Source organism: Trachypithecus francoisi, unplaced genomic scaffold (genome assembly GCF_009764315.1).
Source record: "Trachypithecus francoisi isolate TF-2019V2 unplaced genomic scaffold, Tfra_2.0 Lachesis_group20, whole genome shotgun sequence".
Classification (NCBI taxonomy): Eukaryota; Metazoa; Chordata; class Mammalia; order Primates; family Cercopithecidae; genus Trachypithecus; species Trachypithecus francoisi.
The window spans coordinates 39,072,663-39,085,630 of NW_022681466.1; the positions used below are offsets into that span (position 1 = coordinate 39,072,663).

General features: G+C 48.0%; 1 protein-coding gene across 1 annotated transcript in view; it reads right to left on the bottom strand.

Annotated features, from left to right (window-relative positions):
- The window catches only part of KPNA2 (karyopherin subunit alpha 2), a 147,051-nt gene that overhangs the window by 36,455 nt on the left and 97,628 nt on the right, over positions 1-12,968 (bottom strand). The gene's annotated exons all lie outside the window — the stretch shown is intronic.

The window sequence follows — 12,968 nt, forward strand, 5'->3', positions numbered from 1 at the left end:
TAACACAGTATTTGAAATCATAATACTATAATACTTTTAACATTTACCAGGTTCCAACATTAAAACGACAGTGAAGATGCCATTTTTTTTTCCTACTCTTCTTGGAAATCCCACAAAAGCAACAAGAGGGATGAGAATCAGAACCACAAAGACTGCTTCAGTTAAACTGGGGGATATTAGAAACTTCAAATAAAACGAGAAAAAGCCTACAAAAACAGTAAAGAGGCTGGGCGCGGTGGCTCACGCCTGTAATGCCAGCACTTTGGGAGGCCAAGGCGGGCGGATCGTTTGAGGTCGGGAGTTCGAGACCAGCCTGGCCAACATGGTGAAACCCTGTCTCTACTAAAAATACAGAAAGTCTCCGGGCATGGTGGCGGGCGCCTGTAATTCCAGCTACTTGGGAGGCTGAGGCAGGAGAATCACTTGAACCTCGGAGGCGGAGGTTTCAGGGAGCCGAGATTGAGCTACTGCACTCCAGCCTGGGCGACAGAGCGAGACTCCGTCTCAAAACAAACAAACAAACAAACAACAAACAAACAAATAAACCACACCAACACCTACCTCTGTTGGTGAGAATTAGAAGCGGGATGCGCGTGGCCACAGATCTTAGGGGTGACCAGCAGAGGGCGCTGCTCCAAGATGAAGGTCCCACCCTGAGAGGCCATCCTTTTTTGTAGTGACCAGACTGGGGTGTGCGGACAGTGCCTCTTATAGCCACAGACCCGTGTTCTGGGTGTGGATTTTCCTCCCTTGCCTGTGGGGCTTCTGCTAGCACTGCCGTTCCTAGACTTAAACAATGTTAGAATGAGTCCAGGAAGCGAGGAGAGGAAGTGGGAGTGGCTCCTCCCACGGTGGCCCCTAAGAATTCACATGAAGAATTTTTGCTTTCCTTGCCAGGGACCCGGGACTCAGTGGGTCCAGAGGTCCTAGTGCCAAAGGAAGGAATGTGTAGACCAGGAAACACTATTGTGGTTTTATTCAACTGGAAGCCGAGGGTGGCCATTTATTTTATTGTTTGTTTATTTATTTAGAGACAGAATCTCACTGTTTCCCAGGCTAGAATGCAATGGTGCAACCGTGTCTCACCGCAGCCTCAACCTCCCAGGCTTAAGCAATCCTCCTACCTTAGCCTCCTGAGTAGCTGAGACTACAGGCACAAGCCATCTTGCCTTTTTTTTTTTTTTTTTTTACACAGAGTCTTGTTCTGTCACCCAGGCTGGAGTGCAATGGTATGATCTCAGCTCACTGCAACCTCTGCCTCCAGGTTCAAGCGATTCTCCTGCCTCAGCCTCCCAAGTAGCTCGGATTACAGGCACCTGCCACCACGCCCGGCTAATTTTTGTATTTTTAGTAGAGACAGGGTTTCACCATGTTGGCCAGGCTGGTCTCGAACTCTTGACCTCAGGCAATTCGCCCGCCTTGGCCTCCCAAAGTGCTGGGATTACAGGCGTGAGCCACCACATCCGGCCAGAAACCATTTATTACATCACACTTTCTGTGGGCCAGGAATCTGGGAGGGACTCAGCTGGGTGGTTCTGCTCAGGTCTCTCGGGATGTTTCAGTCAAGCAGTGGCCTGGGGCTGCACTCTTATCTGAAGACTCAGCTGGGAGAAAATAGGCAAGCAAGGTCACTCATTGGTTGTTGGCAGGCTGCCATTTCTTACTGAATATCGGTTGAAGACGTCACTGGCTTGCTACATGGACTTCTCCATAGACTGTTTGAATGTCCTCCCCACATAGCCAGAGTGAATGAGCTAAAAGAGAGACGGCGAGAACACACACACCCCAGATAAGATTTCAGTCTTTCTAAGTCATATGAAAAAGATACTTGCACATGCATGTTTATAGTAGCACCATTCACAACTGCAAAAATGTGGAAGCAGCCCAAATGCCCATCAATCAATGAGTGGATAAAGAAACTGTGGTATATATATATATATACAATAATACTATTCAGCCATAAAAAGGAATGAATTAATGGCATTTGCCGCAACCTGGATGGGATTGGAGACTATTATTCCAAGTGAAGTAACTCAGGAATGGAAAACCAAACACCATACGTTCTCAGTCATAAGTGGGAGCTAAGCTATGAGGATGCAAAGGCATAAGAATGACATAGTGGAATTTGGGGACTCAGAGGGAAAGGGTGGGAAGGGGGTGAGGGATAAAAGGCTATTAATTAGGTGCAGTGTTTACTGCTCGGGTGATGTGTGCACCAACATTTCACAAATTACCACTAAAGAATTTACTCATGTAACCAAACACCAACTGTTCTTCAATAACTTTTTTTTTTTTTTTTTTTTTTTTTTTGAGGCAGAGTCTTGCTCTGTCGCCCGGACTGGAGTGCAGTGGCCGGATCTCAGCTCACTGCAAGCTCCGTCTCCCAGGTTTACGCCATTCTCCTGCCTCAGCCTCCCGAGTAGCTGGGACTACAGGCGCCTGCCACCTCGCCCGGCTAGTTTTTGTATTTTTAGTAGAGACGGGGTTTCACCGTGTTAGCCAGGATGGTCTCGATCTCCTGACCTCGTGATCCGCCCGTCTCGGCCTCCCAAAGTGCTGGGATTACAGGCTTGAGCCACCGCGCCCGGCCTTCAATAACTTATGGAAATAAAAAAAAAAAGAGTTCAGTCTTTCTGTAATCTAATCTTGGAAGTATATCTTATCACTTTTCCATATCCTATCAGTCTCCCAGACCAACCCTGCTACAGGGTAGGTAGGGACTACATGGGATGTAAATACCAAAAAATGGGCGCCACTGGGGGCTGGCTACTTGGAGGATGGTTACTACAAACTATATTCGTAATTTTTTTTTTTTTTTCTCAAGACGGAGTCTCACTCTGTCGCTCAGGCTGGAGTGCAATGGCATCATCTCGGCTCACTGCAACCTCCACCTCCTGGGTTCAAGTGATTCTCCTGCCTCAGCCTCCTGAGTAGCTGGGATTACAGGCGTGTGCTACCACACCCAGCTAATTTTTTGTATTCTTAGTAGAAATAGGGTTTCACCATGTTGGCCAGGCTGGTCTCAAACTCCTGACCTCACTCGTGATCTGCCTGCCCCGACCTCCCAAAGTGCTAGAATTACAGGCCTGAACCACTGCGCCCGGTCTTATTTATTTATTTAGAGACAGAGTTTCCCTCTTGTTGCCCAGGCTGGAGTGCAATGGCGCAATCTCAGCTCACTGCAATCTCTGCCTCACGGATTCAAGCGATTCTCCTGCCTCAGCCTCTCAAGTAGCTAGGATTATAGGCACGCACTGGCACGCCTGGCTAATTTTGTGTTTTTAGTAAAGATGGGGTTTCTCCATGTTGGTCAGGCTGGTCTCCAACTCCTGACCTCAAGTGATTCCCCTGCCTTGGCCTCCCAAAGTGCTGGGATTACAGGCCTGAGCCACTGCACCCGGCTATATTTATAATTTTTTAACCACTAAAAAAAAAAAGAAACAAGTACGGGAAAATACTAAGATCTGATAAAACTGGGTTATACTTGTGCACCTACCTGTTCATTACATTATTCTCTATAACTCTTTAAGTGTTTTATAATAAAAATAAAAATATTTTCTCCTTAAAAATGTGCAGAGCATACCTCACATAATGTTAACAAAGAATCCTAAAGACAATTATTATTATTATTTTTTGAGACAGGGTCTCGCTCTGTCGCCCTGGCTGGAGTGCAGTGGCACCATCTCAGCTCACTGCAACCTCCATCTTCCAAGTTCAAGCAATTCTCCTGCCTCAGCCTCCTGAGCAGCTGGGACTACAGGCGAGCACCATCATCTCCGGCTAATTTTTGTATTTTCAGTAGAGATGGAGTTTCATCATGTTGCCCAGCTGGTCTCAAACTCCTGGCCCCAAGTGATCCACCTACCTTGGCCTCCCAAAGTGCTAGGATTACAGGCATGAGCCACTGTGTTGGGCCAAATACATACATATGTACATATATATATATGTGTGTGTGTGTGTGTATGTGCGTGAGTGTGTGTGTGCGTGTGTGTGTGTGTGTGTGGTGTGTGTGTGTGTATATATATATATATTTTTTTTTTTTTTTTTTTTGAGATGGAGTCTCGCTCTGTCGCCCAGGCTGGAGTGCAGTGGCCGGATCTCAGCTCACTGCAAGCTCCGCCTCCCAGGTTCACGCCATTCTCCTGTCTCAGCCTCCCGAGTAGCTGGGACTACAGGCGCCCCCCACCTCGCCCGGCTAGATTTTTGTATTTTTTTAGTAGAGACGGGGTTTCACCGTGTTAGCCAGGATGGTCTCGATCTCCTGACCTCGTGATCCGCCCATCTCGGCCTCCCAAAGTGCTGGGATTACAGGCTTGAGCCACCGCGCCCGGCCATATTTTTTTTTTTTTTGAGACAGAGTCTTGCTCTGTCACCCAGGCTGGGGAAACAGGCACTCTCTGCTGGGCACAGTGGCTCACGCCTGTAATCCCATCACTTTAGGAGGCCAAGGAGGGTGGATCACAAGGTCAAGAGATCAAGACCATTTTGGCCAACATGGTGAAACCCCATCTCTACTAAAAATACAAAAAATTAACTGGGTGTGGTGGCACACACTTATAGTCCTAGCTACTTGGGAAGCTAAGGCAAGAGAACTGCTTGAACCCAGGAGGCGGAGGTTGCAGTGAGCCGAGATCACGCCATTGCACTCCAGCCTGGGTGACATAGCCAGACTCCATCTCAAAAAAGAAAAAAAAAAAAAAAAAAAAAAAAAAAAAGGGAGAAATAGTCCCTGTGAAGAAGGGAATAGACCAAAATGAACAAACAACAGGACGAACGAAAAAGGAAGCTGACTAATAATTCCTGAGCTTTCAAACCCTTACTGGGGCCAGGTGCAGTGGGTCACTCCCTTAATCCCCGGGCTTTGGGAGGCCCAGGCAGGCAGATAGCTTGAGTCCAGAAGTTTGAGACCAGCCTGGGCAACAGGGTGAAATCCCATCTCTATTAATAAAGAAAAAAAAAGGGAGGGGGGCACGGGGAGAGGGAAGGGGAGGAAGGAAGAAGATCATCATTGGAAAGAGCAAAAGGCAGAATTGATGATACTGAAAATGAAATCAGTGACTGATGTACAAATTCCAGAATGTCGCCTAGAATAACAAGGAAAGCCGGGTGTGGTAGGTTACGCCTGTAATCCCAGCACTTTGGGAGGCCAAGGAGGTTGGATAGCTTGAGCCCAGGAGTTGGAGACCAGCCTGGCCAACATGATGAAACCCCATCTCTACAAAAAACACAAAAAGTAGCTGGGTGTGGTGGTGCGTGCCTGTAGTCCCAGCTACTCTGGAGGCGAAGGTAGGAGAATCACCTGAGCGCTGGGAGGTCAAGGCCACAGTGAGCCTTGGTCAAGTTTTGCCATTGCACTCCAGCCTAAGCAACAGTGAGACCCTGTCTCAAAAAATATATATAATAAATAAATAGGCCGGGCGCGGTGGCTCAAGCCTGTAATCCTGGCACTTTGGGAGGCCGAGACGGGCGGATCACAAGGTCGGGAGATCGAGATCATCCTGGCTAACATGGTGAAACCCCGTCTCTACTGAAAAATACAAAAAACTAGCCGGGCGCGGTGGCGGGCGCCTGTAGTCCCAGCTACTCAGGAGGCTGAGGCAGGAGAATGGCATAAACTCAGGAGGCGGAGCTTGCAGTGAGCTGAGATCCGGCCACTGCACTCCAGTATGGGGCAGAGCGAGACTCCGTCTCAAATAAATAAATAAATAAACGAGCAAATAAATAAATAATAGTAGAGATAGAAGATAAAATGGAAGGCCGAAAGCAGAATACCAACATTAATAACATAACAAGAAAATAGGAATATTTGTCAGATTCCGAAGGCAAAAACAACAGCCCAGGAGTGCAGATAAAAACAGCTCTGGGCCGGGCGCGGTGGCTCAAGCCTGTAATCCCAGCACTTTGGGAGGCCGAGACGGGCGGATCACGAGGTCAGGAGATCGAGACCATCCTGGCTAACACGGTGAAACCCCGTCTCTACTAAAATATACAAAAAATTAGCCGGGCGAGATGGCGGGCGCCTGTAGTCCCAGCTACTCGGGAGGCTGAGGCGAGAGAATGGCGTAAACCCGGGAGGCGGAGCTTGCAGTGAGCTGAGATCCGGCCACTGCACTCCAGCCTGGGCGACAGAGCCAGACTCCGTCTCAAAAAAAAAAAAAAAAAAAAAAAAAAAACCAGCTCTGTATAATCGGTGTAAAATCAAGTTTTTAGTTACTTGAAAGTGAAATATTTGAAATGCTCTCTAAAAATGAGGAATATTAATAAAACAAAGATGATGGCTATGATTAATATTATTCAACAAAGCTTAGAAAGCTGTTATTAAAGCCAGGCGCGGTGGCGCCTGTAATCCCAGCACTTTGGGAGGCTGAAGCGGGTGGATCACGAGGTCAGGAGATCGAGACCATCCTGGCTAACACGGTAAAACCCCATCTCTACTAAAAATACAAAAAAATTAGCCGTGCATGGTGGTGGGTGCCTGTAGTTCCAGCTACTCGGGAGGCTGAGGCGGGAGAATGGCATGAACCCGGGAGGCGCAGCCTGTAGTGAGTTGAGATTGCACCACTGCATCCAGCCTGGGCAACAGAGCAAGATTCTGTCTAAAACAATTTAAAAAAATAAAAAAAAAAGCTCTTATTAATGCGTGGCCGGGTGCGGTGGCTCATGCCTGTAATCCCAGCACTTTGGGAGGCTGAGGCGGGCAGATCACCTGAGGTCGGGAGTTCGAGACTAGCCTGACCAACATGGAGAAACCCGTCTCTACTAAAACTACAAAATTAGCCGGGCATGGTGGTATCTGTAATCCCATCTACTAAGGAGGCTGAGGCAGGAGAATCACCAGAATCTGGCAGGCGGAGGTTGCGGTGAGCTGAGATCACGCCATTGCACTCCAGCCTGGGCAACAAGAGCGAAACTCCATCTAAAAAAAAAAAAAAAAAAGAGCTCTTATTAATTCAATAAAAAGCTAAATAAATATTTGAGCTGGGTGCGGTGGCTCATGCCTGTAATCCTAGCACTTTGGTAGGCCGAAGCAGATGGATCACGAGGTCAGGAGTTCAAGACCAACCTGGCCAATATGGTGAAGCCCCCATCTCTACAAAAAATACAAAAACTAGCTGGGCCTGATGGCGTGAGCCTATAGTCCCAGCTACTCGGGAGGCTGAGGCAGAAGAACCCCTTGAACCCAGGAGACAGAGGTTGCAGCGAGCCGAGATCGCGTCATTGCACTCCAGCCTGGGCAACAGAACAAAATTCTGTCTCGAAAAAAAAAACAAAAAACAAATTAGTAGTTTTTCTAGACACCTGCTAAAACCAGTTAGAAAATATAAAAGAAAAAATATGCTATCCACATTACATCAAAAATATAAAATATCCAGGAATTAAATCTAAGAAGAAATGTTTAGAGCTTAGATGAAGAAGACGATAATACCCTAGCTGGGCGCGGTGCCTCACGCCTGTAATCCCAGCATTTGGGAGGCTAAGGCATGGGATCACTTGCGGCCAGGAATTTGAGATCAGCCTGTCCAACATGGCGAAACTGCATCTCTACTGAAAATATAGAAATTAGCCAGGCATGATGGTGTGTGCCTATGATCCCAGCTACTTGGGAGGCTGAGACAGGAGAGTCAACTGAACCTGGGAGGTGGAGGTTGCAGTGAGCCGAGATCACACCACTGCACTCCAGCCTGGGCTACAGAACCAGACCCCTCTCAAAACAAACAAACAAACAAACAAAAAAACTGTCTATATTAAAGATGATGGCTCAGATTTCAGATTTAGGAAAGGATGGATTTATTTGTCAATTGGATTAGACAACTTTCTGTTACTCAAGAAAAAAATAAAATTAGATTCTTACATCAGACTACAATACCAAAATAAATTCCAGATGGAATCAAGATTTAAATATAAGCATTATAAAAATATGGGGATATAATATATATATATATACGTAAAATTTTGATTTCAAGAAAGTCTTTCTCGGCCGGATGCAGTGGCTCACACCTGTCATCCCAGCACTTTGGGAGGCCGAGTCGGGTGGATCACAAGGTCAGGAGTTCAAGACCATCCTGGCCAACATGGTGAAGTCCTGTCTCCACTAAAAATACAAAATTAGGGCCGGGCGCGGTGGCTCAAGCCTGTAATCCCAGCACTTTGGGAGGCCGAGACGGGCGGATCACGAGGTCAGGAGATCAAGACCATCCTGGCTAACACAGTGAAACCCCGTCTCTACTAAAAAATACAAAAAAACTAGCTGGGCAAGGTGGCGGGCGCCTGTAGTCCCAGCTATTCGGGAGGCTGAGGCAGGAGAATGGCGTAAACCCGGGGGGCGGAGCTTGCAGTGAGCTGAGATCCGGCCACTGCACTCCAGCCTGGGCGACAGAGCCAGACTCCGTCTCAAAAAAAAAAAAAACAAAATTAGCCGGGCATGGTGGAACATGCCTGTAATCCCAGCTACTGGGGAGGCTGAGGCAGGAGAATCGCTTGAACCTGAGAGGTGGAGGTGGCAGTGAGCTGAGATGGCGCCATTGCACTCCAGCCTGGGCAACAAGAGTGAAAGTCCACCTCAAAAAAATAAAAAATAAAAAAAATTGATGGATTTTATGATACATAATTTTAAAGTTCTATGGCAAAAATCACTAAAAGGTTTTAACAAACAAAATTCTGCCAGGAAATATTTGGAAAACATATAGACAAACCATATGAACAGCCAATTAACAAAAGAAGAAATGCAAATGGCAAATAAATCTATAAAAAAATGTAAAATTTCACCAGCCATTAAAGAAATATGCATTAAAACGAAAGTAAATCCTTTTTTTCTTTTTTTGAGACAGAGTCTCGCTTTGTCACCCAGGCTGGAGTGCAGTGGCATGATCTCGGCTCACTGCAACCTCTGCCTCCTGGGTTCAAGTGATTCCCCTGCCTCAGCCTCTTCAATAGCTGGGATTACAGGTGTGCACAACCACACCCAGCTAATTTTTGTATTTTCAGTAAGAGACGGGGTTTCACCACATTGGCCAGGCTGGTCTTGAATTCCTGAGCTCAAGTGATCCACCTGCCTCAGCCTTCCAAAGTCCCGGGATTACATGTGTGAGCCACTGAGCCTGGACTACAAATTCTTTTTTTTTTTTTTTTTTTTGAGATGGAGTCTCGCTCTGTCACCCGGGCTGGAGTGCAGTGGCCGGATCTCAGCTCACTGCAAACTCCGCCTCCGGGGTTTACGCCATTCTCCTGCCTCAGCCTCCCGAATAGCTGGGACTACAGGCGCCCGCTACCTCGCCCGGCTAGTTTTTTGTATTTTTTAGTAGAGACGGGGTTTCACCGTGTTAGCCAGGATGGTCTCGATCTCCTGACCTCGTGATCCGCCCGTCTCGGCCTCCCAAAGTGCTGGGATTACAGGCTTGAGCCACCGCGCCCGGCCTACAAATTCTTTATCATACAACACAGAGTAGATGCTCAATAAATATCTGCTAAGCAGAAACACACACTCAAAATACCAGAAATTATCAAGAAAGGGAATGCCAGTTGGTCTCTTGGGTTTTTCCTCCTGACAGGTATACACACCTATTGCAGAGACGAACACTTAGGCTGTGAGAAACCAATACTGTTAAACATTCCAATCAGGTGACAAACTCCCCAGGCTCTGGTTTATATTACCAAGCACCCTGAGGATAACTTGGCTTCCTCTGTGGCTTGTTTATAGAAAGAGAATGCTACCCAGGCTGACATGAGTTTGCATTTCTGAGTTGATTTCTCATTGTAAATTAATAAACTGGCATTCTGGCTACATAGATCAGTCTCTTTGAACTCTTTGTACCTTCCACCGTTAGTGTGATTTCTTTCTTTTTTCTTTTTGAGACGATGTCTCGCTCTTGTCCCCCAGGCTGGAGTGCAGCGGTGCAATCTCAGCTCACTGCAATCCCCGCCTCCCGGGTTCAAACGATTCTGCTGCCTCAGCCTTCCAAGTAGCTGGGATTACAAGCGCCCGCCACCATGACTGACTAATTTTTGTATTTTTAGTAGAGACAGGGTTTCACCATGTTGGCCAGGCTGGTCTCGAACTCAGCCTCAGGTGATCTGCCCACCTCAGCCTCCCAAAGTGCTGGGATTACAGACGTGAGCCACAGTGCCTGGTCCGTTAGTGTGATTTCTAAGGCTGCAAGCCAGACACTGCCCAAGACCCAGCACTGGACTCTGGCAAGTTCTTCCAGCTGGTGCCACCCCAGGAACCTCTGGGAGCCCCTGGGAGCCATCTGGCCTGCTCCTTGCCTCTACATTTCAGGGTGTGGGTGTCAGGGCATTCTCAACATTCCTGCAACAGAAGGGTTTCGGGAACGCCCCCCAGTAGGTTCTGGGTGATTTGAATGTAATCGTAAGAAGGTAGGTCAGAGATGTGGTTGTAACTGAGAAATCTTTTTTTTTTTTTTTTGAGACGGAGTCTTGCTCTTTCGTCCGGGCTGGAGTGCAGTGGCCAGATCTCAGCTCACTGCAAGCTCCGCCTCCCGGGTTTTACGCCATTCTCCTGCCTCAGCCTCCGGAGTAGCTGGGACTACAGGCGCCCGCCACCTCGCCCGGCTAGTTTTTTGTATTTTTAGTAGAGACGGGGTTTCACCGTGTTAGCCAGGATGGTCTCGATCTCCTGACCTCGTGATCCGCCCGTCTCGGCCTCCCAAAGTGCTGGGATTACAGGCTTGAGCCACCGCGCCCGGCCTATAACTGAGAAATCTTAAGCCTAGTGAATTTCATTCCACTTGACTTAAAGAAAGAGCACATGAAAGAAGGGGATCTGAGGACATCTATAAACAGGGCCCGAGGGCATGAATTGACTAGTGTTTATCTGGTCTTCTCTAGGGTCTGGAGACCCTGCCTCTGGTGTACCTGAGCTTTGCAGTGGCTGTAGAGGTTTACTCTTTTGGATGGAGAATATAATTCACTCCTCTAACACCTGAATGAAGGAAGATTAGCTCACCTCCTTCTGCTGCAATTTGATTTAATGCTCAACGGGCAAATTTCTTTTTTTTTCTTTTTCTTTCTTTCTTTTTTTTCTTTTTGGAGACGGAGTCCTGTGCTGTTGCCCAGGCTGGAGTGTGTAGTGGTGCAATCTCGGCTCACTGCAACTTCTGCCTCCTGGGTTCAAGTGATTCTCCTCCCTCAGCCTCCCGAGGAGCTGGGATTATAGGCGCCTGCCACCATGACTGGCTAATTTTTGTATTTTTAGTAGATATAGGGTTTTACTATGTTGGCCAGGCTGGTCTCGAACTCCTGACCTTGTGATCTGCCCACCTTGGCCTCCCAAAGTGCTGGGATTACAGGTGTGAGCCACCGCACCCAGCTGGCAACCTTCTTTTCTTTGATTTAATGCTCAACAGGCAAACTTATTTCCTTCTCTTCCTCCTCTCCTTCTTTTTTTTTTTTTTTTTTGGAGACCGAGCTCACTGCAAGCTCTGCCAGGTTCACGCCATTCTCCTGCCTCAGCCTCCCGAGTAGCTGGGACTACAGGTGCTCGCCACCATGCCCGGCTAATCTTTTGTATTTTTAGTGGAGATGAGGTTTCACCATGTCAACCAGGATGGTCTGGATCTCCTGACCTCGTGATCCACCCACCTCGGCCTCGGGATTACAGATGTGAGCCGCCACACCCAGCCCTCCTCCTCCTTCTGCTGCTGCTGCTGCTGCTGCTGCTGCTGCTGCTTCTTCTTCTTCTTCTTCTTCTTCTGCTTCTGCTTCTGCTTCTTCCTCTTCCTCTTCTTCCTTCTCCTCCGCCTCCTCTTTCTTTCTTTCTTTTTTTCTTTTCTCTTTTTCTTTTTTCTTCTTGAGACAAAGTCTTACTCTGTCGTCCAGGCTGGAGTGCAAGGGCATAGTCTCGGCTCACTGCAACTTCTGCCTCCCAGGTTCAAGCGATTCTCCTGCCTCAGCCTCCCGAGTAGCTGGGACTACAGGCTTGTGCCACCATACCTGACTAATTTTTTTGTATTTTTAGTAGAGACGGGGTTTCACTATGTTGGCCAGGCTGATCTTGAACTCCTGACCTCGTGATCCGCCCGCCTCGGCCTCCCAAAATGCTAGGATTACAGGCATGAGCCACCACGCCCAGCTCCTCCTCTTTCTTTCTTTTTCTTCTTCTTCTTTTTTTCTTTTTTTTGAGACAGGGCCTCTCTCTGTCACTCTGGCTGGAGTGCAGTGGCACAATCTCGGCTCACTGCAACCTCCACCTCCTAGGCTCAAGCGATCGTCCCACCTCAGCCTCCCAAGTGGCTAGGACTGCAGACGTGAGCCACCATGCCTGGCTAATTTTTGTGTTTTTTGTAGAGACAGGTTCTCTCCATGTTGCTCAGGCTGCTCTTGAACTCCTGAGCTCAAGAGATCCTCCTGTTTTGGGCTCCCAAAGTACTGGGATTACAGGCGTGAGCCACCCTGCCTGGCCTCAACAGGCAACCTTCTGATTAATAATTAGACCTCTGGGCCGGGCGTGGTGGCTCACGCCTGTAATCCCAGCACTTTGGGAGGCCAAGGTGGGTGGATCACTTGAGGTCAGGAGTTTGAGACCAGCCTGGCCAGCATGGTGAAACCTCGTCTCTGCTAAAAATACAAAAATTAGCCTGGCATGGTGGCGTATGCCTGTAATCCCAGCTACTTGAGAGGCTGAGGCACGAGAATCACTTGAATCCGGGAGGTGGAGGTTACAGTGAGCTGTCATATGTAATGAAACAGTTTTACTAAACTTAGGAAGCAGTGACTTGGTGTCTTTAGAAATTGCCTAACACACACATTCCAGGATACATTCTCTGTCATCTGGAATCTCCTCCCTTCCACAAACCCACGCTGTCTTAAGCACTATTTTCCTATTTGTTGTTGACCTGATCTAGAAAAAAGCTTCCGTCACTCGTTCTCCCCCACCCAGTCCCTCAGTCCCGAAACACGCTTATTCTCTGCACTTGTCACCCCACCCTCCGCTGCCCCCACCCCAGCGCACA